Source organism: Mustela erminea, chromosome 19 (assembly GCF_009829155.1).
Source record: "Mustela erminea isolate mMusErm1 chromosome 19, mMusErm1.Pri, whole genome shotgun sequence".
Taxonomy (NCBI): Eukaryota; Metazoa; Chordata; class Mammalia; order Carnivora; family Mustelidae; genus Mustela; species Mustela erminea.
In genome coordinates this window covers 33857205-33882925 of record NC_045632.1, presented here as the reverse complement: position 1 = coordinate 33882925, position 25721 = coordinate 33857205, and the positions used below count along the sequence as shown (strand labels likewise).

Below are 25721 nucleotides of genomic sequence, written 5' to 3'. Positions count from 1 at the left end.
TGCCGCCACTTAAAATGCCAATATACTCATGTTATAAAGAGTGAATTTCCTTAATATGCACAGTGATTGTACAACTAAATAGGAGAAAGACTAACAACCCAACAGAAAAGTGGGAAAAAGATATGAATAGACAGTCTTTGGAAAATGAACTACAAATGACCCTTAAATATTTGAAAAGATAAGAGAAACGGAGCGGGGAAGATACTGTCGTTCATGTCGCAGATCTGCAAATAGGGGAAAGCCTGATAACACACATGCTGGGGCGGGTGTGGGAAGTGGGTCCCCTCACACATAGCTGCTGGGAGGGCGATTCAGTCCAACACATAAGGACGGTAATTTGCCATATTTATCAAAGTTCAAACTGCATATTTCTTTTTGACCTTGCAAATCCACTCCTGGATCTGTTCGTTTGTTCGTTCTTTCTTTGTAGATTTTATTTATTTATGAGAGGGAGCGAGAGAGCATGAGAGAGTGCGCGTGCAGGTGTGCAAGGCGTGGGGAGGGGCAGAGGGAGAAGCAGACTCCTTGTCGAGCAGGAAGCCCTATGAGGGGCTCGATCCCAGCACCCTGAGATCAGGACCTGAGCCAAAGGCAGGACTTAACGGAATCTTTTTCTCCAGTTTTTCTCTGTCCTCCTGAATGTTTTTCTTAATGACTTATTCTCACATATGCAAACATGATACTGTTTGGGATAGCAAGAGAAACATTTAGGAAACAACCTAAATGCCCAATTTAACGGTAGTTAAATTAATGATGACACAACCGTATAATGAAATACTCTGTAGCTGTTTAAAGGAAAAAAGCAGGGGTGCCTGGATGGCTCAATGGGGTAAAGCATCTGCTTTCGGCTCAGGTCATGATCTCAGGGTCCTGGGATCTAGCCCCGCATCAGGCTCCCTGCTTGGTGGGAAGCCTGCTTCTCTCTCTCCCACTCCCCCTGCTTGTGTTCCCTCTCTCGCCGTGTCTCTCTCTGTCAAATAGATAAAATCTTTAAAAAGAGAAAGAGAAAAAAAAAGAAAAAGGCAGATTTTTTTTGGTTTTGATGTGGAAATTGTATTACATTTTGAAAAAAGATAAAAAATTGAATAAGAAATTGTATTAGATTTTGAAAAAAGATAAAAAAGAACTATAGAGTATATCACCATTCGTAAGAAGGGGGATATCTATACCCATATTTATATCTGTATCTATCTAGCCATCTCTCTATATCCATGTTTGTAAAGGCCCACCTGAATGATCTTTGTAAGGACACATGAGAACCTGGTAACACTGGTGCCTTCAGCGAGGGTAATCAGGTGGCTGGGAGACAGGAAGGCGGACACTTACTCTGCATCATAAACTCTTTGTATATTTTATATCATTTTACTATATGAATATGTTAGCTATTAAAAATGAAATAATTTTTAAAATGATATAGGATGTACTTCCCTCTAATATATAATTCCATTTTACTCAGTTTAAAAAGTATAATTCCATTTTGGTTTTTATGTATGAGTCCGCAGAAAAATATGAATATACAAACATAGAAAAAAGACTGGAAATAAACCACAGTAGAAGCAGAGGTCATCCAAGGTCAAGTCAATGTTCCCTCAGGCTCTCTGAAGTTCTCCTTTGCTATATGTCAGAGGCATCTCAGATAGAGGGTCTGCTAAAAAACCTTCCTGGGGAAGACTCCTATGTCTAGAGAATTTATTGGAAGACTTTGGAGTGACCCACAGGTTGGAGCACGAGTCCCATCACAGAGAGTCAGGCTTGAAACAAGCAAGATAAATGAGTGAACTCACGTTTCCCCATGACTCTCATCTCTCCATCCCAGGAAAATGACGGGTTTCATGCCCTGGTCAATCAGGGAGAAAGGATGACCACAAAACAGAAGAAGAGTCTGGGATCAGAGAAGGCCAGAGGAACCAAGCTCACACCTACCTCTACCCTCCAGATTCACAGAGGGCTGAAGGACACGTGGGGCTTCCCAAAGGAACAGAATGGGGCTTCATGCCAACTTTACTCAGTCCTCAAGGACCCAAGAGCCTTCAGATAGCATATGGGTAATACAATCATGCCCAGTTTACAGGCAACAAGTCCTACATACAACCAAGTGCTTGCCTGCCCCATCCCTTCTGGTTTTAAGTACAGTGTGTGGCAGACACATGTTCTCCAGGGTGGCCACAGGGATCAAAAAACCTTCCCTTCTCCGCACAGCCTACACCAACAGCCAGACTGATCATTTTTCTTTCTTTTTTTTTTTTCTTTGCAAATCTTCTAGGTGTTTTCCTTGCAGAATGGGTTTCAGCCAAGGTAGACTTGGGGCTACTAGCCAATGCTCAAAAAATAGATTTGGCAAAGGACCCCAGTAGTTTATGTCTCAGAACACTGACAAAAAGTTTTTACAAAGTATTGGCACTTGTGTTAATTTGCTTGAGCCTTAATGCAGCTCTGGAAAGCAGAAGCTAGGTTCTGGGCTGGTGAATTAACTTCCTAGCTTGGTTACAGTTGTAACAAAGCACCCTCAGGGGGAGGAGCCTTCCTTGGCTTTTCTGGTTTCTGCTGGCAATTCTTGGGGTGTCCAGCCTTATAGAGGCATCAATTCTGGTCTCTGTCTCTGTTGTCACCTGGCTGTCATTTCATGGCATGTGTGCATCTTCATAAGCTGACCTCCTCTCTTTATAGGGACACCAGTCACACTGAATTAAGGACCCAGTTAACTCTGGTATGACTTCAGCTTAACTCATGACATCTGCTACTACCCTATTTCCAAATCAAGTCACAACTCAGAGATACGGAGGGTAAGGACTTCAACATATCTTTCTCCAGGACACAGCTCAATTCATCACAACTGGGAAAAGACACCCCAAGAATTTCTGCAAATTTTTCCTTCGCGGGCACAGTGGGCATGTGTGCTGGAGGAACAGAGAGACTGACCCGGCCCTGCAAACGTCCAGTCGGAGGCGCAAAGCTAGGCAACCTGTGAAAACTCTTCCAGAGCACTTTCCCTTCTGCGGGTCTGCCCTCACGGAGGACCCACTGCTCTCCACGCACTGAGGTGGACCAGGAACTGGGGCGTATCTCGTCCAACCTTGAGGCACGCTCTGAAGGACATATTATCACCCCCAGCTCACAGATGAGAAACTGACCTCCTGAGGAAATCGACATGGTCATCCAGCAAACACCAGGTGCTGAGGGCCATGATCCCTCTGCTTCCCACACCAGGCACTGGCCAAGCCGTGTGCTGGGCTTTGGGGACAAGGCAGGTGGGCACGATCAGCAGCTTGGCAGCGGGAGACCGAGCCGAATGCTTTTCTGGACTTACTGCTTCTTAGAAGGAAAAGCAGTTTGGAGGGAGGAGGCTCTAGGCACTGGCCTGTGAGTATGGCCCACCTCCGGACACTCCCAGGTTTGGGAGGCTAGGAAGTGCTGGTTTCCCAACTGTTTTTAAAGTCTGCAAACCCCCAATCTTCTAAAAAGGAAATGGAAGAACCCCCAACTTATAAAACGGATGTAAACCAGGCTGAAGGCAAAGGACCTCGCTCAGACCTCCCTAAATGGCTGGCTCAGCAAACCCCAGGTCCTGACCTCCCAAGTGAGAAAAACGGCTGAAAACCACATAAAATGCCAAAAGCGGGTGCCTGGGTGGCTCAGTGGATAAAATGCCAAAAGCAAGTAACAAAATGACGCCCATGTTTTCACCCGATTATGAGGTTAAAACATTCATCGGGTATAGTCTGGGGGGGCTTGACATGAAGAAATTACTGTTCAACTGCTTCCAGTCTTCAGATGGTGCCGTGGGGTTTTTTGTTGTTGTTGTTTTTTTAAAGATTCCTTATCTTTTAGTACATTGGGAGATATTTCAGTTAAATGCTATGATGTCTGTTGGCCATTTGTTTCAAAATGAGGTGTGGCAGAGATGAAAGTGGGCTGAGGAACGCTGGGGTTGAGTGATGGTTACATGGCGCTTCCTTACATCCAAAGCAGCAAGCTGGCAGGCTCAACCTCACTAACTCCATTCCTTCTATCCTCATTGTCAATAATAATAATAATAATAATAATAGTAATAATAATAAAGCATGTTTAGGATTAAAAGTGTGAATTGTGCAGAATGAGTCGCGAGACTTTCGAAATGCCTTTTTTTTTTTTTTTTTTTAATTATTGAGGTAGAGTTGCCTACAATGTTATATTAGTTTCAGGTGTAAAACAGCAAGGCCACAACTCCACACACGTCCAGCTATCGTCTACTATGATACCCTTGCCTAGATTCCTTCTACTGTACATTCATCTCTCTGACTTACTTATTTCATAACTGAAAGTTTGCACCTCTTTTCTGTAAAGCACTTTACTGAGCTATGATGGACATGCAAAAAGCCGTGCGTGTTTAAGTTATACAACCTTTTGAGATTAGCGGTGAGCAAGCACCTGTGAAATCAGCACCACGATCTATGCCATAAGCCCGTCCATCACCTCCAAAAGTTTCTCCCGCCCTCTATTATTTGTGCGTGTTAACTCTAGGCTCGATGCTGTACAGATCTCTAGGAATGACCTGTGCAGCCAACAAAGTTTGTACCTCTTGATCCCTTTCACCTATCTCGCCCCTATCCCTGCTAATTCTTTTAAAAGCAATTAAGAGTTAAAGTTCCAGGAGCTTTGGGAGGTTGGGGAGAAAGGGGAGCGCAGCCGGGTACCCCGCCCCTCAGCTCGGGTGACCCCGACTTGCCTCCCTCTGGGGCTCCCACCTCTGCCCCCAAACTCCGCCGGGCAGCGGGCGCCCCATCTGTCCACCGGTCGGTCAGTCCCTGCATCCTGCCACCGGGCCACCCAGCCGGCGGCCGGCGGAACTCCCCCCCCCCCCACGCCCAGCACCCTCGGGCACCCCCGGCGCGGTGCTCCCCACGCCGCTCGCCCGCAGCCCCGGGGCTCGCTCTCCACTCACCGGGCGCGCTCCTGCCCCGCCGCGCTGCGCACGAAACTGAAAGCGGGCGGAGAGCACCCGGGCTGGTGCTGGGAGCAGGCGGCCGCTGCCGAGAAATCACGTGGATTCCAAGTGCAGCCGTCGGCGGGGGCGCGGGCCGGGCCGTGGCGCACCGCGGCTCCCGCGCTCCGCATGCGGTTCGCCCCGACCCAGGCACGGCCCCCGCAGGTGACACGGAAGCAGGAGGGCCGCGCGTGGAGGAGATCAGGGTGCCCCAGGAGGACCCCGGGCTGAGCTCCCCTCTCCCGGCCCGTGGGGACACTAAGGAGGCGGGGACAGGGTGGGAAAGACGATCGCTGTGCAGAAGGAGACAGAACTCAGGGGCCCGGCTCCTGTCCCGCGGTGCTCTCCAGACTGAAAGGAGGGGTGAAGGGGGGGTAACAGCAATAATTGGTCTTACTAACTGAGCCTTCGGTTCTCTGACCCGGTGCCAGGACACTATCCCGGAAAGTATCTAATCCTCAGAATAACCCTAAAATGCAGAGGCAAGCATGACTCCATTTTACAGATGAGCAAACTGAGGCTTAGCCAGGCAAACGAATTTGCCCCAGTCACAAAGGCAGAGAAGAGGAAGAGAGGAACCAAGAGTGCTGGTGGGTCAGAAGGAAGATGAGGCTCCCCGGGTAGGGGCTCTGCAGCCCTCCTGAGCAAGGACTGGTCCAACTACCCTCCCAAAGCTCCACTATAAGCTTCTGGCTCTTCTGCACCCCTCCTGGGACAGGGAGCTCCCCTTATTCTGCCGGGGACACATCCCTCCTGGGGACAAGTCAGCCTGTTAGGAAGGTCCTCCACTCACCTCCCTGGGCTGGCTTGCACTCTCCACTCACTTCCGTCCCATGTGAGTACGAAGGTACTGCAGGATAGCGGTCACATCAGTGTCAGACAGCCCTGGACTGAAGTCCTGCTCTCCAGCTACTGGCCAAACACCTTTACTCGGGCCACCTTGACCCTGCTAAAGGCCCTGCCTGCCAGTCCCCAGAAGAGGTCCTGGTCAGCTTAGTGAGTGTCTCACCCTTGCTTTGGGTCCCAAGAGATAAAGAGAAACAAGCCCAAGAGAGGGGTACCTGGGTGGCTCAGTCAGTTCAGCATCCACCTTTGGCTCAGGTCATGAACCCAGGGTCTGGGGACCGAGCCACCACCCCCCCCCCGCCCAGGCTCCCTGCTCAGAGGGGTTCTGCTTCTCCTTCTGCCATGCTTTCTTTCCTTCAAAATAAATAAATAAATAAAATCTTTTAAAAAACAAGCCCAAGAGAGCACTTGGAGGGGCTAGAACAGGGCTCAGAAGTTGGTGGCTTCCCATGAAATGGTCCCAAAGGTGAAGGAGCAGCTCTCTTGCCTCCGAACCAGCAAAATCCAGGCTAGGCCCTTTGGGCACATTCCTGATGTGAGCCCTGATCTCTTCTCTCCCCCCCCACTCTTTGTTGTCAGTGCTACAGCAGCCTCCATTCAGTTCCTTTTTCTTTTTTGGGAGGGGAAGGGCAGAGAGAGAGAGATGAGGGGAGGGAGAAATAGAACAAGCAGGCCTCACCCGCCAGTATGGAGTGCAACACAGGGCTCTATCCCATGACCCAAGCCTAAATAAAGAGTCAGATGCTCCACTGACTGAGCCACCCAGGTGTCTCCCTCCATTGTTTCTTGAATCTGTCATGATTGTGTCCTTCTGCCCCAGGGACTTTGCACATGTTCGGGTCTTCCTCTTTCCCCATCCCATTCGGCCAGTGTGGTAATAGGGGTTTTCTCCACGCATCCTTTGTGGAGCCTGGTGTCTTCCAAGGCTGGGATGATAGAAATCTTTTGTATTATGGCCTGAGGGTAGGAGGAAGACCTGCTCTGAGCAGGCGGTTTGGCCGAAAATCTGCTTATGAGAAATGTCTCTTCCATGTTAAAGCCTGATTGGCCTTTTAGGGGCCCCCTCCTCCTCTTCTTCCAGAAAGCAGACCTCTGTGAGGGCCCCTTGCGATCCCCGCTATCCTCGGGATCTGAAGCTCCCTGGTGCCCCCATATTTCCTGTCCTACACTGGAAGCACATGTAACAGAGGATAAGTGACAACTCATGCAGGAAGCTGGTCAGAAGAGGAGATGGCCTCTAGGATGCCCAGGTTTGGGTGGGCAAAGGGGCTGAAAGGAGCCAATGCTGTGTGGGAAGGGAGAGAGGGTCTGAGAGACACTCTGTTGACCAAGGGAAAAACAAGGAAACCTAACCAGGCCTAACCGGGCCATTTCTGCTTCTACCATTTCCTCTCCCAAAGCCACACAGGCAAGCAGATATACAAAAGAAAGGCAAGGCCAACTTGTATCCTGTGAGGAAGGGAGCAGAAAGCTCTGGATGGGGCCTTCCAAAGTACCCCCTGCACACGCCAGTAAGGCTGTCTTAAGATTCCCCCATTAGTGTCACCACACATAGATTAAAATCCTACAGTGCCAGGGTCAACAGGGAATTCGGAGATCATCCAATCCAACACTCTCATTTTATAGGAAGGGGAACTGAGGCTCAGGACTGGGCTTACACCAGGTCCTAGCCTTCCAGCCCTCAGCCCTTTCTGCCACATCAGGTTGCCAGCAGGGGACCTGTACCCTTAAAGTGGGGTTAAGCCATCCTGTGTGGTAGCAGACATGGTATTCTCTGGGTCAACCCGGAAACAGGGATCCACACGCTGACCGTGGTACCGGCATGCAATGCCACCAGTAGGGACAGGGGCCTCAAAGAAAGGGGACCCAGGATCCTCTGTGGCTGGAGGGTCAGAGGCCCTTGCAGCTCTGCCTGCGGAGAGCTAAAAGGTGAATGAGTGGGATGCCTGGGTGGCTCAGTTGGTTAAGCGTCTGCCTTCGGCTCAGGTCATGATCCCAGCTCCTGGGATCGAGTCCCACATCGGGCTCCTTGCTTGGCAGGGAGCCTGCTTCTCCCTCTTCCTCTGCCTGCCACTCTGTCTGCCTGTGCTTTCTCTCTCTCTGATTTAAAAAAAAAAAAAAAAATCTTTTAAAGGTGAATGAGTGCCTCCCCTGCAGACTCATGTCCCCCAACACTCCTCCGGCCCACACCTGACCTCAGGGATGACCCCTTTGGTGATCACTGGCCACAGGAAGCTCTGGATGGACTCGGAGCTGCTGTGCCCCGCAGAGTGCTCCCTGGGCACACAAGTGACCCATGGGGCAGAGGGCCCTAAAGTCCGGCCGGCACTCATCTCTATGCCCATGATAAAGTACATCCCATCCTGCTCCCCACATCAGGGGGAACCGCTCCCGAGTGGTCCCTCCTAGGCCCTGGAGTGAGCTCCGACTCTCATCCCATTCCACAGAGGGGAAATCAAGGCCTGGGGAGCGGCCAGTCGTCCACTGCTTTCTTGCATCTCTCAACCCCCTTCATCCATACCACCTAAGGGCCTCCCGGCAGACACACAGGGAGAGGGATAGGTCACAGGAAGAGACAAGGGAAGGGTTGTTCAGTCTTACTGCCTTCTGTCCTGTTGCCTGATTTCCTGAAGGGCCTCCTGTCTGCTCTGTAAGGCAGAAGGAACAAGAGAGCTTGTCTCTCCCCATCTACCCAAGACCATTTCCTACCTCAGGTTGGAAATAGGGTGCTGAGTGACTCAGTGGGTTAAGCCTCTGTCTTCAGCCCAGGTCATGATCTCAGGGTCCTGAGATCGAGCCCTCCTGTCGGGCTCTCTGCTCAGCAGGGAGCCTGCTTCCCCTCTCTCTGCCTGCCTCTCTGCCTACTTGTGATCTCTCTGTCAAATAAATAAAATCTTAAAAAAAAAAAAGTTAGAAATAGTCTTCAGTTTAATTGTGAAATCAAAAAGAAAGGAGAATGTGGCCCCCTGTTGCCCTTCCCCCCGAAAAAATAAACTCCAGGCATAATTCTAAGTGCCTCTGTCTAATATTTATAACCCTTCAAAAGAGCCCCCTTGACCCCTCTCTGGACATCTACCATCCCAGCTGCCCTTGCTCAGACAGTCCCTTCCTCCTGACACGCCCTCCTGGCGCCCTTCATGCTGATTCTTCCTCCTATTTAGAAGTGTCTCCATAGAACGGGTTGCCTGGCTGGCTTAGTCCGTAGAGCATGTGACTCAGGGCCCTGAGTGCAAGTCCCATGTTGGCTGTAGAGCTTACTTAAAAGAAAAAAAAAAGTCTAGGTAAGGGTCCTGTCTCCCCAGCAATCAAGCCGTAAGTCCTGGAAGGAAGGAATACTATCTCCCCACCAATGTCTGTGTCTGACACCAGAGGGACCAGGGAGAGATCTGAGGAGTCCACCACCCCCTCCTCTCTCAGCAGCACATACGGGGAATCCCAGAGGCTTAGAAAGAGCTTCCTTTTGGAATAGAAGGCCTGGCTGGTAGTGATGGCATCCTGGGGGGAAAGTGAGCCAATTCACGGGGGTCCTCTCAGGACCCTGGACTCCCTGTACTGAGTGGCTGGAGAGGGTGGGCAACTGCGGACCCCGGGAATCATGGGGTCAGGCCTCACTCTGCTGAAAGATCCAGTTAGTGGTTTCCCAGCTTCTGTGCTTTTGGGGCCACATGGGCCCTTCCTGTCCCAGATTCTCACTTTTCTTTCCTCCCTCCTAGCAACTTCTTCCTGGTGGTCAGAAAACAACGTGCCCCAGGACCTTGCCCCATGACAATGGGTCCATGCCTCCCAGATGAAACCAGCATCAAAGCAGGGTGAGGCTTCATCTGAGGGTGGGGGGATTTACCTGCATTTTTATTCTCTGGAGACCACTAGCTGGGCACTACTCCAAGTGTAGACCCTTAGCCAGCAGCATGAGTGCAGAGAGGGAACTTGTTAGAAATGCAGATTCCCAGCCCCGTCCCCACTGAATCTGAAGTTTGGGGGTAGGGAAAGAACCAAGAATCTGTTTTGGCCACCCCTGCAGGTGATTTTGATATATACTCATGTGTGACCCACAGGTAACTTTCAAATAACCTCCTGAGTGGGAGTCATGAGTTCTATTAGCACCTTCTTCAACTACCCGTTTATTTCCTTCATAACTTGGGGCACAGTTGGTGGTTAGACAGTCTTTTGTTTGGCTGGTTAGTTATTGGCATCTCTACCCATTAGACTGTTAAGTTTCATAAAGTTAGGAACTTCCTATGGGCCTGGCCCAGAGTAAGAATTCAATAGATATTGTTGAAAATACATACAGGGTTCCCCTTGCTGGCTCAGTTGTTAAGTATCTGCCTTTGGCTCAGGTCATGATCCCAGGGTCCTAGGGTGGAGATCTGCATCCAGCTCCCTGCTCAGTGGGAGGCCTGCTTCTCTCTCTCCCACTCCCCCTGCTTATGTTCCCTCTCTCGCTGTGTCTGTCAAATAAATAAATAAAATCTTTAATTAAAAAAAAAAGAAAATACATACAGATGTACATACATACATACATACAAGTACTGGGGATGCAGAAACTCTTGACTCTGGGATGAATGTGACATATGACCTTGAACTAGTGTCCTTCCGGTTCCAGCCTCTGGAGCTCCTTCTGTACAGTGCAGGGGTGAGCCCAGCTGATCCTGGAGGGCTGCTCCTGCTCTCTGCCATTTTAGCAGGGACTTGGTGTCATGCCTCCTTAGTCCAGACAGCCCATACCAGCTCCCTCATGTCATCTCCTCCCCACCAACCCCAAGCCTTTGTGGTTTCTGCTGCTTCCTCTTGGCCTTTTAAGACTCTAAGGGATGATCTCAATCTACCTCTTCACCTGAGTCTCAACCCCTTTACACCCCAAAACAACCCCTCCCCTCAGCCACAGTGGAAGTCCCCCTCCCCTTCCTGCCCCCTCAGGTACCATTACTGTTGTCTCATCTGTCTCTCCCCACCCCCAACCCCAGCCAGGACAGTTTCCAACAGCTCTCTCCCTGCCCCTCGAGATCCTGTTAAATCTGCCTTCTGGAAGCTTTCCCGCCCGCCAGTAAAAGTCTTGGTTCACAGATTGCTAAAAAGCTTTTATGTCACAGTCAAACTCAAAAGCAAGAAGGGAGCCAGAAACAGGAGAGGACGCCTAGAAAAATTGGTGGCCAGTGGTTTAAACAGGACGTGCTGGGACAGAGAGTTGACAGGTGTTCGAGGACTCTGAACTTTTCGGATTCCCCAACAACCAAAGAGAGATGAATAAAATAATACAAAATTTTAAGAGATTTTTGAAAGGCAACTTGCAGTGTGCTAGCCAGGATCGGATCCTGGGGACAGAAAGGCAGTATCAGTGGGAAAAGTCTGGAGTCTGGTTCCTAGCAATGTACCAGCATTAATCTTTCCGTTATGACAAAGCGACCATGACTAGGAATGACTGTGGGGTCTTTTGAAAAATACTTTATTTTCCACGATGGGCCTGCGTTCCCTTTGTCTTTAGTTTTCGTGCTTTAAGAAATACTGAGGACACACATACTCCTTACCCATGATTCCTTATCCACAACAACAGAAGCAAACCACCTCTGAAAACTATTCTCCTTAAGCTCGTCAGTCAACACAGCCATTTGGACAGAGGCCATTTACGGTATTTACCTCGCTTCCTGCGAATATTCACATGTGGAGAACTATCAGAGTGCTGGACTATTGGGGTGCTATCCCCATCCCACAGGGGCATCCAGCAATATCCCCAGTGTGCATGCGTGCTGTCCCACCTTTCCGAAATCTGCAAAATTCTGAATGTGGAAATTCACACGGCCCTCATGGATAGGGACAGGGGTGTGGCTCTGTATACCAAATCCCCTGTCCTACCCCTGAGCCTAAGAATGAAATATTACTAAAACTGTCCACACCTCCCTATGTGCCCCTCTATAACTCGTGATTTCGATTATTAGGAAGATGTTGGAGAAATAGTCACAGCAGGGGTGGTGAGAAGAATTGGGGAGAAGAGTTTGGAAGTTTCAGAGACGCCTCTGTGGGCCGGGGCCCCTTTTTCCCCACCTCCCCCCATACCCACCTCACCTCTTCAAAAGCAAGACACCAAGAGTCACCTGCTTGGGTGTGGGGGGGAGGAATTATACCATCACGGAAGAACTGCCCATACTTAGTCCTGACAAGCAACCTTGGGCGTCCTACAGCAGGAGTGGACAGTGACTTGGGGCTGGTTGGTGGGGAAACCAAGGAAAAGCTGTGGGAGACATAAAAGGTTCCATGGCCAGGACAGGGCCCCGTGAGACTAGCTGTGATACTTCCCCTGGAGATGGGAAGAATGAAACTGACAGCTCTGGTCACTTGTGCAGGGCTGGGAAAAGAAGAAGCTGCCTAAGGCCGGAGCTAGGGCCCCATGGCTTGAATCCAAGGCCCCACCCCGTCACTAATTTGCCAGTGATGACCTTTGCCCTCTTTGGCCCTTGGCTTTCCTGTTGGTGGTAGTGAAGCAATCTTTTTCCCTGCCTGCCTCTCAGGGTGTGAGAAGGATGCTTTTGCTTAGCCTTCCGTGCCTCATCTTCTAGAAAATACGGATAATAATAGTAGCTAACTCACAGGGTTGTTGCGAGGGAAAATGAGATAATCCACATATAGAGCTCAGAACAGGACCTGCTGTCTGGGGACCTTCCAAGAGTCTGTTGCTTTTAGTCAAGAATATTCCTGGAACACGGACTCAGCTTCAGCCCTGGGTGAGAAGGTGGGCTGCAGCAGAGAGCCAAATGGACATGGTCTCTACCTTCAGGAAGCCCAACATTCATCAGATAACCCCAGAACTAAACGGAAAATGGCACCTGAGCAGTATTGTGTTGGAGAAATGCAACAGGCTGTGGTTTGAGGACCCTCAAGAGGGGATCTGACCTACTGTGTGTCTGTGGTAGGGGCATTCCCTGAGGATGAGGAGGGATCAGATGGGGGAAGGGAGATAGAAAGCATTCAGGGCAGAGGCAACAGCAAGTGCAAAGGCCCTGTGGAGGGAGCATGGCTAATGCAGGCGATGGAACTGGGGATGAGACCTGAGGTGGCCTGGGCAGGGTCCCAGGACCTCCAGTTTGTGGACCGCTGGGCTGGGCTCCAGGACACCTCTCCTCAAAAATCAATTGAACCAATGGCTACCTTACAACAAAAGGTTTTATTTAATACATAGCTGAGCTCAGAAGAAAGAAAGGGATAGTCCCAGGGACTGGAGATGCAAAAAACTGAGAACTAAAACCATACATAAAGTATCCCAGAGAGACAAGGATGAGGATGTGGGTTCAAACCACACTGGTCTGGGGTTTTAACACCTTTAGAGGGAAAGATGGAAGATGAGAAGGTGGGATGAAGACGTCTCCTATCTGTGAAAAGGAAAGTGAATGAGGCAGCCATGGGGAACATTGGGGTGGGACTGGGTGTGGATATAAATGGAAAACTCTAGCTCATGCACAAGAAGTGATAAAGAATGTATTTATACAGCCAGCATGCTGGGGGACTTCCTGAGCTGAGGAAGGAGCCCAGAAAAACATCCAGACTAATGAATAATGTAAACTCCGGGGTTCCTGGCGGGAGTCGGCACAAAACCGTCCTCTAAGGAAATGTAGGCAATTCAGAGAGCAGTCTGTCCATGGGACAACCAAATTCCAGGAAAGATGAGCTTGTAAGGAAAATGAAACTGAAACTGAAACTCAAAAGCCATACAAGGAAACCATCTACCACAAGAGAGAGCTGGCAAAACACACCCAATTAGAGGATGAAATCTCCCAAGGATCTGACAGGATAGAACCACCTGGAAGAGAGCATAAAGGAACTAATTTTTCACTGATTAGGGAAATAGAGCCATAATGAAACCACAGGACTCCAGGGGTTAAAAAAAAGAGAGAGAGAGAGAAGAAGAAGAGTTAGCTTGGAAAATGAACTCAATAGAATTTCTAGAAATAAAAAATTATTGATATTAAAATGAAAAGCTCCATGAATAAGTAAATGAATTAGACATAGGTATAAAAAGAATGGGAGCATTGAAAGAGGTAGCTACATGGGGCACCTGGGTGCCTCACTGGATTAAAACCTCTGCCTTCGGCTTGGGTCGTGGTCCCTGGGTCCTGGGATAAAGCCCTGCATTGGGCTCTCTGCTCAGTGGGAAGCCTGCTTCCCACCTACCCCCCAACTCGCCTGCCTCTCTGCCTACCTGTGATCTCTGTCTGTCAAATAAATAAATAAAATCTTTTAAAAGAAAGAAAGAGAAAGAAAGAGGTAGCTATGGAAATGATCCAGAACTTAGTATAGAGCTCATAACACTGTGGAAAGCAACTAAGATAGGCCAAGCAGCTAAGACATGTAGGGTGGAGTGAGAGGGTCCAACATAAGTCTAATGGAAATTAAGGAAGTTAAGAATGGATAAGACAGGGGCACCTGGGTGGCTCAGTGGGTTGAGCCTCTGCCTTCGGCTCAGGTCACAATCTCAGGGTCCTAGGATCGAGCCCCACATCAGGCTCTTTGCTCAGCGGGAAGCCTACTCCCCACCCCCGCCTGCCTACTTGTGATCTCTGTCAAATAAATAAATAAAATCTATTTAAAAAAAAAAAAGAGTGGATAAGACAGGGGAGTGGCAGTAATGGGAAAGACAGTGACTGAGAATTTTCCAGAGCGAATGGAACACGATCCAGAATTGAACAATTATGCTAGGTCCAAAACAACTAGGTTGAGAGGTAGACTGAGGTCAGATAACGCAGGAACCTGGAGCCCATGTCAGATGATTTTTCCTGTGTCCTAAGACTCTCTTTATCCTTGATGAGTTTTTGGCAGGCAAGTGAGTGGTCAGTTTTGCTTCTTGAGGCTGCTCTACTCTTGTGGGTGAGAGACTGCAGGGGATTTCAGGGTGCAGGAAGCTGTAGATCTAGTCTCCATAAAAGAGCCTGGTAGCCTGGCCTAGGGTGGAGATGGAGACAGAGGACTCAGGGATGGGCCTGAGGGAGAAGAGCAGGTCAAGGGCAAGCCTAGGATTCTGAGCTGCATACCTGGAAGAAGAGAGACGTGCCCGAGCTGAATTCACAGGCTGGAAGGGGGCGGTCTGCGGTTCAGAAGGGAAGAACCATCCTCTGTTAGAACAGGAGAAGAATAGCGGGAAATGAGTGAGCTGGTGGTATGGGGAACAGGAAGATGAGGGAGAGTCTGTTGGCCACACTGCCCAGCAATCTGGGAAGTAGGGGCAAGGCTGTCTGTGTGGAAAGAGCTAGGAGATAGACAGGAGGGGGCAGCTGGAACTTTCAGGATGAAAGATGTCATTGTTGTGGGTAGGGAAGTAGGTTGACCAGAAAGCTGAGGGAGGCAGGGCTTAGGCAGAAAGGGCAAAGTTCTGTTGAAAGTGGGGAGTCATGGATTCTTAGTGGAATCTCACATTGGGAAGTGGAGTATGGACACCACTGGCCCTGGCAGAGCAGGCAGGGCCCATGACCTCCAAAGAGCCTATGACCTTCAGGGAGTTGACCAAAGGTCAATTTTGGAACTAGGAGTAACTGAAAGTCACATCCTCTTGCTGGGGGCCCTCTAAGCCTGGGGGGGGGGCGGATTTCAGCCCCTCCCTCCCCCCAGGCCATATGGCCCACGTGATGCCCATCCATACATGGGGCATATTGTTGGGGACATCATGGCTGGGCTCAGACCCAGCTCTAGAACTTACTAACAGTTTCCGGGCTTATAAATGATAAGCATAAAAATGTTTTGTCCATAGGATTGTTAGGAGCACCGAATGGAACAACGCATATAGTATCCAGCTCAGGGCCTCCCACCCAGAAGGACTCAGTGGTAGCTGTTATAACGGCTGTCACTGTGTTGGCTATGGGGGGGCTTCTGAGAAAAGAGCAGGATTGGGAGTGCAGGAGATAAAACCCATGCAGCTGAGGGGTCAGGTCCCGGGTCTCTGGGGTGGGCACAAGGAGGCTGATGGAGTCTTGAAGAGGTCCCCGGGGAAGCAAAGACCAGATGGCAGACACTGGAGGCAGGGAGGCAGGAGGCCACCGGGACACATTCAGACTCCTGCACCTCTTGACGCACCCGGGCCTGCACCACCGGCCTGACTTCAGCCCATGGAACACAACACAAGGAATTAGCTCTCATGCACCAGGCATCTGCTGGGTTCCAGGCACTGGATGCATTTCCCTCTCTGATCTTCACCACCCCCACGAGGTGCCTATTACTGTTGCACCCACTGAACACAGATGGAAATGGCTCAAAGAGCTTATGTGGCCTCCTTAGAACTGGGATTTGATCCTGAGTCTGTTCCAGCCCCATCCTGTATTTTTTTTTTTAAGATTTTATTTATTTATTTGACAGAGAGAGATCACAAGTAGGCAGAGAGGCAGGCAGAGAGAGAGGAGGAGGAAGCAGGCTCCCTGCCATGCAGAGAGCCCGATGCGGGGCTCGATCTCAGGACCCTGAGATCATGACCTGAGCCGAAGACAGAGGCTTAACCCACTGAGCCACCCAGGCGCCCCCATCCTGTAATTTTTTAAAAAAAGATTTTATTTATTATTTGACACACAGAGAGAGCACAAGTAGGGGGAGTGACAGGCAGAGGGAGGGGGCAGAAGCAGACTCCTTACTGAGCAGGGAGCCCGATGTGGGACTCAATCCCAGGATCCCAGGATCATGACCAGAGCCAAAGGCAGACACCTGACCGACTGAGCCACTCAGGTGACCCCTAAATCCTGCCTTTTAAGCCACTGTGCTGCACTGTGCCCAGAAGCCCCGGTCCAGACATACTTGCTGTCTTCCCTCTCTGTCTGTTCCTTCTTGAGAGAGTGATACAAAGAATTCTCATTGTCCCCATTATCCAGCCCCACCTAATGTCAATCATAGCCAAACATATATTAACTCTACTCTACCCATGTCTGTTTTGGATAACAGTTATATATTAATGAAATTTATTCTATGGCAATCTGGCTTTATGGAGTTGATGATTCATTAAGGATAATATTTCCTTGAACTTCTATAGGTACATTTGCCACCTGTGACCTTCTGTGACACAGGTCTTTATCCTCATTTTACAGAAGGGGAAACTGAAGACCAAGATCCCACAGGGAAGGAGGGGCTGGATGTAGGATACCCTCACTCTAAGCCCTAGTGGGCTGGTGCCTTTCTTGAGAAAGGTAAAGGGGCATTCCAGCATCACAAGCACCCCCTAGTGGCTGCAGGACGTTTACACCGACTCCATCATCAGATTATCTGGGTAAAGCCGGATCCTCTTGGGGGGAGCTTAACTGCAGGGAAGCGGAGGAAAACGAGGAAGTCAGTTTTAGGACAGAGATAATGTTTCTGAACAGTGTCTTCCCCATCCTTTGGGGCTCAGACAAACACGCAGACACGGACCCAGCCTGAGCCAGCTGCTGTCTGTGTCCGAATGACCTCCAAACTACCTGACTTCTTTGAGTTGCTTCCTCCTTTTTTGGTGAGCGGGGCGAGTAGTGGGATGTGACAGAGATAAACTGAGACATGATCTGTAAAGGGGTATCAGGCTTCTGGCCCCAGGAACCAAGTCAGGAGGGAAGGCCTGGGTTCTCTCTTTGGGCTGGGGCAAGTATCAGGCTACCCGCCATGACCCCAGTGTCCAGCCTGTTCACACCCCAGGCCCGACTTACTTGAACAGACCACATTTGACTTGGTCAAGATTATGATGATCACGGCCTCTCACCCTTGATATCTGCATAGCCAGCTCACTGGAGGGCTGTTTGGGCTACCTGGATGGTCTCCTGGTTCACTAGGATGGAGGGCAGCAGTGAGGGGCTACAGGTTCAGGCCCAGGCCCCTACAGCCATCCCCACCTTGGACCATAGCTCAGCTTCTTCAAGATGAGATGTGGGACTGGGATGCACGCTGGTGTAAGTCAGATGGCTATGTGCGGGGGACACAGAGAGAGTGACCCCTGACCTTGGCCAGAGATCCCGGTCCGAAGCTGGCTTCTTGATCCTGACCTACAGGAGTCCTGTGATCCCAGTCAAACGGAACCAGGCCATGCTAAGCCCAGCCTCACCAGCCCCTCCTGGGATACCTCCTCCCCCCAAATACAAACAGAGTCTACAGTCCTGGGTCTCGACCCCTGGTATCCTCAATCAGAGGTCATTGCATTTAGCTCCCCTATGCCCTTATCGTATTGAGCAAAAGGCTGAGGCCTAGCGAGGGAAGAGTGGCTGGCTGAAAGGGCCTCCCCAGCCAGGCTTGCCTGTCACCCCCAACCTGGGCGTTCAGGTCTTGGGACATTGACCTGCCCTCGCTCCAGCACTTCTGCCCTCCTTGGAGGTTCCCAAACCCTGTCCATGCACCAGTAACCTGTTTCAGGAGGCAGGATGAAGCAAGGTGCTCTCCAGGAACATAACTTCAGGCCCCCTGGCTGGCACCCTTCAAGTTTTCCCGTGACAGCTGCCTAGAATCAGAATTTTCTGGGTGTCTGGACCACTCCTACACCTGGGCTCCTCTGTCCTTGGCTTCCAGATGGCAGGGGAGCAAGTCTGAGGGAGTGCCTGCCATGGCCATGCTATATGCTATATGCAGACCATCACAGTGGCCCCCAGGAGCCCTACAGACCAGTGAACACAGGACAGGAGAAGCCAGCACCCACCTTCACCTCACTGGTATGTGTTGGGAGGTCTGGGGAGCCTGGGTTCAGGGGACAGGAGGCCCGGGGGACACACAGAGAGTGAAGGGCAGACCTGCCTCACATTCTAAGCTAGTAAAGGGAATCAGGCCAATAATGACCTTGGCTCCCTGTGCCAAGGTCTTGGCCTTTATGGCTGGTTGCCGCCCTGCCTGCTATAGGACTCCTTCCTTGAACACCTGTCCTTGCCCTTCCCTCCCCGACGGATCCTCACTGTGCCTGTCCCCGGACACATACCCCCATTTACTCAACGAGTATTTATTGAGCATCTACGCAATAAACAGTCAAGGGCAGGGACGCAGAGGCGGGAGAACAAGACGGCCGCTGGCTTTTCCTCTCACGGTCCTGTGTTCTAGTGGGAGATGCAGACACTATCTCAGGCTTCTGCTGGTGTGGTCTCATCATTATGGCCAGAGCCAGAAGGCCGTGTGAATATTTGCTGAGTAATAGTAGCGGCTGTTCCCTAGCTCTCTTATGGGTCTGCTAGATCGTGAGCAACTTGAGCCAGAATCAGCCAGCCCATCCACACACAGTAGGTGTGTGGCACACAGTAGGCCCACAAATGTTCACTGAATGGAGCAGGAACAGCAGGTGCTCTGCCGAGCTCTTCACATGCCTTGTTCTGTCCTCACACTCTGCAAGCAGTCACCATCTGTTGTCTCCAACCCCCAGGTAGGACTCTGAGCTCAGAGAGGTGTAGCGAGCTTTTCTAGATGACACAGCTGGTGGCCTTTAAAGCCAGGATTTACACACAAGGCCCAGACCCATATCTGGGACAGAGAGGGCAAGCACTGGGAGTCAGGGAGGGGACCTAGCCGCCCCCTAACTCACTCACTGTGTCACCACGGATTGGTCACTGGCTCTCTCTGAGTCTCAGTTCTCTCATCTGTAAAATGGGAAAGTGTCGATTGTTGTCCTTTGTATTCAAGGAGATTAAGGGGGTGGACCCCATAGTGTCCTAGACACAGGCTTTCGCTTGATTTGCTCTCAGTACCTCTGGGGCAGTACCTGAGTTGCTGGAAGGATGGGCTGACTCTGGGCGGAGTCGGGTGTCTGGGAGAAAAAATAGGTGACCCCGTGGCTTTTGAACTTGAGTCACATGAATGTGTTATTTTTAAAAACATTACAACATACAGGGGCGCCTGGGTGGCCCATGGGTTAAAGCCTCTGACTTTGGATCAGGTCATGATACCGGGGTCCAGGGATCAAGCCCCGCATCAGGCTCTCTGCTCCGCAGGGATCCTGCTTCTCCTTCTCACTCTGCCTGCCTCTGCCTACTTGTGATCTCTGTCAAATAAATAAGAAAACATTACAACATAATTTTACCCACAGCTGGAGTCAAGAATTCCCCTTGGCCAAAGACCAAATGGTCAGTTCCTCTTCCTCAGAGCTCCTGCGCAGGAAGCCAGGGCTGTAAGGAAGGTGGCCCCATGCTGTCCCCAGAGGCAGAACCTCTTGGGGAGGTCCCAGCCCAGCCCCATGCTGTGCTCCCGTTCACAGAGTGGGGTGGGCCTCACTGATTCCCAAGGCACAGCCCACTTGGCCCATTCCCTCCCCACCCCGCCCCAGGCACGCAGCCCTCCGGGGTTCATACCCAGCCATTGCCGAGGCTCTCCTCAGCTGACCTGGTGTGTGCCCACTGGCCTCGCTGGGGCAGGGGTTGGAGGGCACTGGTTTGGCCACACCTCTCAATATCCCCATCTGGCTGGGGGAGCCTTATTAACGGCCTCCATTTCCCAAGAATTGGTGAGGGCAGGGGTGAGGGCTCCTGGGCAGGCTGTGGTCCTCGTGGCTACAGTTTCTGTTCCTGAGGCCTAGCAGGGCAGCGACTGTGGGTGCCCCAGGCTGCAGGACTGGTGGTCAGTGGCCGTGCCTGCCAAGGAGAGGGAGCTCTGTCCCTCCGCCCGTGGAGCGGGTGCCAGGGGCCTGGCCCAGGAGCAGGAGAGGTCATGGGATTGAGATTAAAAAGCAAAACCAAACGAAACCCAGAAATGCCTCTCCCTGCATCTTAGACTTTTAAAATGTCATTGTCACCACCATAACCAACATCATCACGTCAGCTATATTTTTGGGCCATAGGCTTTTTGCATGATCTCATTTGACCCTTTTTCTTCCTTTTTTTGGTTGCAGTAAAATACCCATACTTTAAGATTTATTATTTTAAAGTGTTCCGTTCAGCAACATTCAGTACATTGGCAACGTGGGATAATCCTCACATTCCAGAACATTTGCCTCATACCCATGAGGCATACTTCCTTCCGCCCTCCCACCCCCACCGACCCTGCCACCATAGATCTGCTTTCTCTTTCTATGGTTTTGCCTACTCTGGACATTCGGCTTACATGGAATCCTATAATACAATGACTTTTGTGCCTAGTTTTTCCCAGGTCGCATGATGCTTTCTTGGTCCCTGTCATGGCAGGCATCCTGGGCCTGCTTCCGTTATGCGGCTGGACGGCACCCCACCGTATGGCTAGACCACGTTGTGTTCGGCTCTCTTCCTTCACGGACTCTTGGCTCATTTCCTATCTCGTCCGCTCTGCGAACCCACCCCACCAAGGTCCTCGATCACTCCTGCTTCACCGGTTACAAAATGAAGCAGAGAGAAGTTAACATGCTCCAGGGCACATGAGGATATAAAGTCAGGATTCGAACTCAGAGTTGGGCTTTGGGGCTGGTAGGCCAGCCAGTGGGCCACGCTGTCCCTTTGTTCCTTGATGTCCAGAATCTGAGAAACATGCAGAGACCAAGGACACTCAGAGGATGGCAGCTCCTGTGCCCCTCACCCTGGTGTGGCTCCTCCCCAGGAGGAAGTGCCTCCCCAGGGGCACCCCGGGGCAGGGAGGGGCCCGGGGTCACCTGGCCTGTCCTTTCCACTTCGTCATGCTAACCTACAGAACCAGGTCTCCCCATGGAGGGGATGCAAAGCCTGTGTTGATCTTTTTTAACAGACTTTACTTTTTAATTTAATTTTTTATAAAGATTTTATTTATTTATTTGAGAGAGAGTGAGTGAGCAAGAAAGAGCCCAAGCTAGGGGGAGAGCCAGAGGGACAAGCAGACTCTCTGCTGAGCAGGGAACCCAAGTGGGACTTGATCCCAGGACCCCAGGATCATGACCTGAGCCAAAGGCAGATGCTCAACCAACTGAGGACCCCTAGGCACCCCTAGACTTTACTGTTGCAGAACAGTTTTAGATTTAATGCAAAATTAAGCAACAGTATAGAGAGTTCCCCTATGGCACCTGCTTGCCCCTCATATTATCACCTTGCATTATTAGTAAGATAACTTTGTTACAATTAATGATACAATGAATTATGAACTAAAGCCATAGCTGTCCAGGTGTCCTTAGATTTCAGCTCGTGTCCTTTTCCTGTTCCAGGGTCCCATCCCGAATATCATATGGCATTTGCTTGTCATATCTTGTTAGGCACCTGTGGACAGTTACAGTTCCTCGGACACTCCTTTTGAAGATCTTGACGGTTTGGGGGAGCACTGGCCAGGTATATGGCAGGATGTCCATCTGCTGGGACCTGTCTGCTGGTCTCCTCATGAGGAAGGGGTTGTCGGGACATCACCAGGTAGGGTGTCCTTTCCTCACTTTGAGGGGTGTGTTTGATGGACAGGACTTGTGCCCTGGCTGCTGACCTTGACCATGACCACCTGGCCAAGGCACTTTCTAGTATACGTGGAAAGTGCATTTCTCTACCATAAAGTGACTCTCGTACTTTCTGTACTGTACAAGGTGAAGAAAGTCACTAAGACAGCTCCCCTCCTTTAGGGCAGAGCATCTGCCTAGTTTATTTGGAATTCTTCCACATGGGCAGAGTTCTCTCTTCTCCCTCATTCACTAATTTAGTCAATCACTTATTTACATCTGTGTGGACTCACGGGTACTTATTTCATACTTTGGGTTGTAATCCAACACTACTTTATTTTTGGTTGTTGTTGCTAAATGGCTCCGTCTTTGGCCACGGGGATCTCTTTCAGTTGGCATCTGTGTCCCTCTGACACACTGCCATCCACACGGTGGGTTTTTAAAATATTAATTAAATCATTTTTAAAATTCCAGAATAACTAACTGGAACTGAAACTCTGTCCCCACGAAACACTAACTCCCCATTCTAATAAGGGTTTCCCACTGACTTTGCCATATTAGTCAACTACACGATAATAAGAACTTGCTAACAAATTCCCTTCCTGAGAGTCAGTGTTGACCATGAAGAGGGGAAGGCGTATGTAGGCTTTAGGCTGGTGATGCTGAGGCAAGAGCGAGGACTGACTTCATCATTTGCCCCAGTGTGGGGGACTCTGTGACCGAGGATTTGGGGTGGCAGGACCTATATATACCCCAGCATGGATTGGAAGCAGCTGTGGCCCAGCCCCTTCACTCTCATGCAAAGAGTCCCAGCCTGGGAGATAGGGGATGGTTGGAATGGCCCCTCCCAGGGACAGAGCTGGTGGCCTCTAGGTTCAAAAGAGAGGCTAGACAAAGGGTCAGCGAGCTGGGGCAGGAAGGCCTTACCTCGGCTGCAAGGAGGGACCTTCCCCTTCACTAGAAGGACATGAGGAGCCCGTGGCCTCCTATTAGCAACCAAGGACCAAGAGAGGGGCTGAAATTCTTGCTGCTGGTCAATGCATGCTTGAGGACACAGACCTGGCCACTGTCACAGCTCCACTCCAGTGGAGGGGTCTCAGGCTCGGAGCACATCATACTCCCAGAGGCAGCTTCACGGAGTCGACAGGGACCCCGATCAACTCGTGGGAGTCAACTGATAAATTTTTAGGAGTTTTGCAAGCCAGTTATTAAACACAGCAACTATTAGAAATTAAATGCTATAAAAGATATTATAAACAAATTTAATTCAAAATATCACTTCCAAATTCCTTTACTACTGAGGATGTCCTTGGGGTTATTGACATCCAGTATGTGTGGAGCTGAAATCACTACATAACGCTGGGCTACTGTGCCTCTCTTGCCAACCTGGCACTTGGTGACATCATGGTGGGACCTTGAAATTGTCAGTGGTGGGAGTACTTATACCACAGAAACCGGCAAAGGCTACATACCAGGCTTTCTGTTCTGCCCCCCCCCACCACCTCCCCAAACTGATTCTTCAGCTTCTGTCAACCCAACACTGACTAGGAACCTGAAATCTAGTCAACTGGCTCTACCACCCAGCCCGTGGCTTCGTCCACTTCTATCATGCCTCTCTTCCCAGGTCCAGTGACACCTCTTCCAGAAAGCCTCCCCTGATTTCTTAGCCTGAACTCCCTAAATTCTTTCCCACCTCTTCTGTCCTCACATACTATTTCAGCCTGGCTCTTTTTCCTCTCCCTACAGACTTTTTTCTTTGCTTATATAGTTTTCTTTATTATAAGTCACGCTCATTACGGGAAATAATTCAGACAAGTAAAGGAAAACTTGACAGTACCCATGATCCCATCTACTTCTCCAGTGACAACTGCTGTTTACACCTCGGTCTGTGTCCCTTCAAACACTTTACCTTATATCTAGGTGATTATTATTTATTTTTAAATGAGATCATATTATACAACTTCTTTTATAACTGCCTTTTTTACTTGCCATCTTACTTACAGCCTCTTCTTGATCTCTATAAAAATAGGGCACCTGGGGGGCTCAGTGAGTTTAAAGCCTTTGCCTTCCGCTCAGGTCATGATCCTGGGGTCCTGGGATCGATCCCTGCATCCGGCTCTCTGCTCAGCGGGGAGCCTGCTTCCTCCTCTCTCTCTGCCTGCCTCTCTGCCTGCTTGTGATCTCTGTCAAATAAACAAAATCTTTTTAAAAAATCTCTATAAAAATAAGTACAATTATACAAGATCTTTGTTTAAAAATTTGCACAGTGTTCAGGGTGCCTGGGTGGCTCAGTCGGTTAAGCTTCTGACTCTTGATTTCTGCTCAGGTTATAATCTCAGGGTCATGGGTCTGAGCCCTGAGTCGGCCTCCGTGCTCATCAGGGAATCTGCCTGAGATTCTCTTTCTCCTTCTGCTCCCCCTCCCCTGCTCATGCGTGCACCCTCTATTTCTCTCTCTCTCTCAAAAAAAAGATTTTTTTTGTAGTAAGTAGCGCTCTACTTAGCAGCTGTAATATGATTAATTGAACCACGCAGGACTGTATTGTGTCAGCTAATCTTCACGTATGGCCTGAATTATGTCCTGTCCTGGGTTTAAATTGCTGGAAGGAAGTCTTGCTGGGTAAGGATCACGTCTGTCTTCTCATTCCCCCTCACTATTTTTCTGTGGCTGCGTGGATACACACACACACACACACTTCTTTTTACCAAAACAGGTTCCTATTACCCTCTATTCTGTATCCTGCCACTCAAAAATGATCTCCTTATGATCCTTATGATGGCGGTTATGGTGATGGTTTGCTAACATCTGGGGTCTGGATTAGCTTCCTAAATAACAAATTACCACTAACTCGATGGCTTCAAACAACAAGAATGCATCTGCTCACCGTCTGGAGGCCAGCGGTCCGAAATCAGCAGCCCGGTGTGCGTGGGGCTGCTCTCCCCACCCAGGTTGCAGGGTCATCCCGTTCCTCGCCTCTTCCAGCTTCTGGTGGCTGCCAGAACTCCCTGGCTTGTGGCCACGCCTCTCCGATCTCTGCCTCCCTGTCCACATGGCTGTCTCCTCTCCTGTCCGTGTGCCAAACCTCCCTCTGCTTCTCCCGGATGACAAGTAGGAGCCACTGGCTAATCCAGGATAATCTCCTCATCTCAAGTCACGAGCTTAATCACATCTGCAAAAAAAAGAAAAAAATTTCTTGCCTTATACAATCACATTCACAGGTTCGAGGGATCAGGACAGGCCTATCTGGGGGGTGGGCGGGCATCACCCGGCTGACCAGTGTCACCGGGGGAGAGAAGCCTATTATAGGCGCCCCCTTCCATGAAGCAGGTAAGGACCACGGCCCCAGAGCACGGCCCCAGGTTGGGGCCGGGGCAAGAATGGGGAAGTAATGTCACCCCCCACAATGCAGGGGACTGCCTGGTTCCTCGCGTCTGGTCACAGGTAGGGCACACGTCAGGCAGAGAGCAGGCTGCCGTGTCTGGGGGTCTCTGAAGATAAGGAAGGGTTTCTTGTTCAATAGTGCTGCTGTCTCCAGGCTGGTTTGGGGTAGTGCAGGTGGTGGCCCTGGACATGGGGACATCTGAATGGGAAGGCCATAGGCTCTGGCTGCTCCTCTGAGACCCACCTCGGAGCCTCAGAGGGGCCAAGGGGTTCAGCAGTATTCTG

General features: G+C 50.4%; 1 protein-coding gene across 14 annotated transcripts in view; it reads right to left on the bottom strand.

Moving 5' to 3' along the window:
- The window catches only part of NLRC5 (NLR family CARD domain containing 5), an 86040-nt gene extending 81021 nt beyond the window's left edge, over positions 1–5019 (bottom strand). For 12 of the 14 annotated variants that reach the window (XM_032326431.1, XM_032326429.1, XM_032326439.1 and 9 more), the window contains exon 1: positions 4922–5018. The gene's annotated coding sequence lies outside the window, so the exon portion shown is untranslated. Of the gene's footprint in view, positions 1–1784; positions 1838–4921 lie in introns of all 14 variants that reach the window. The other 2 variants (XM_032326430.1, XM_032326445.1) reach the window with 2 other exon arrangements.
- Positions 5020–25721: the final 20702 nt, after the last annotated feature.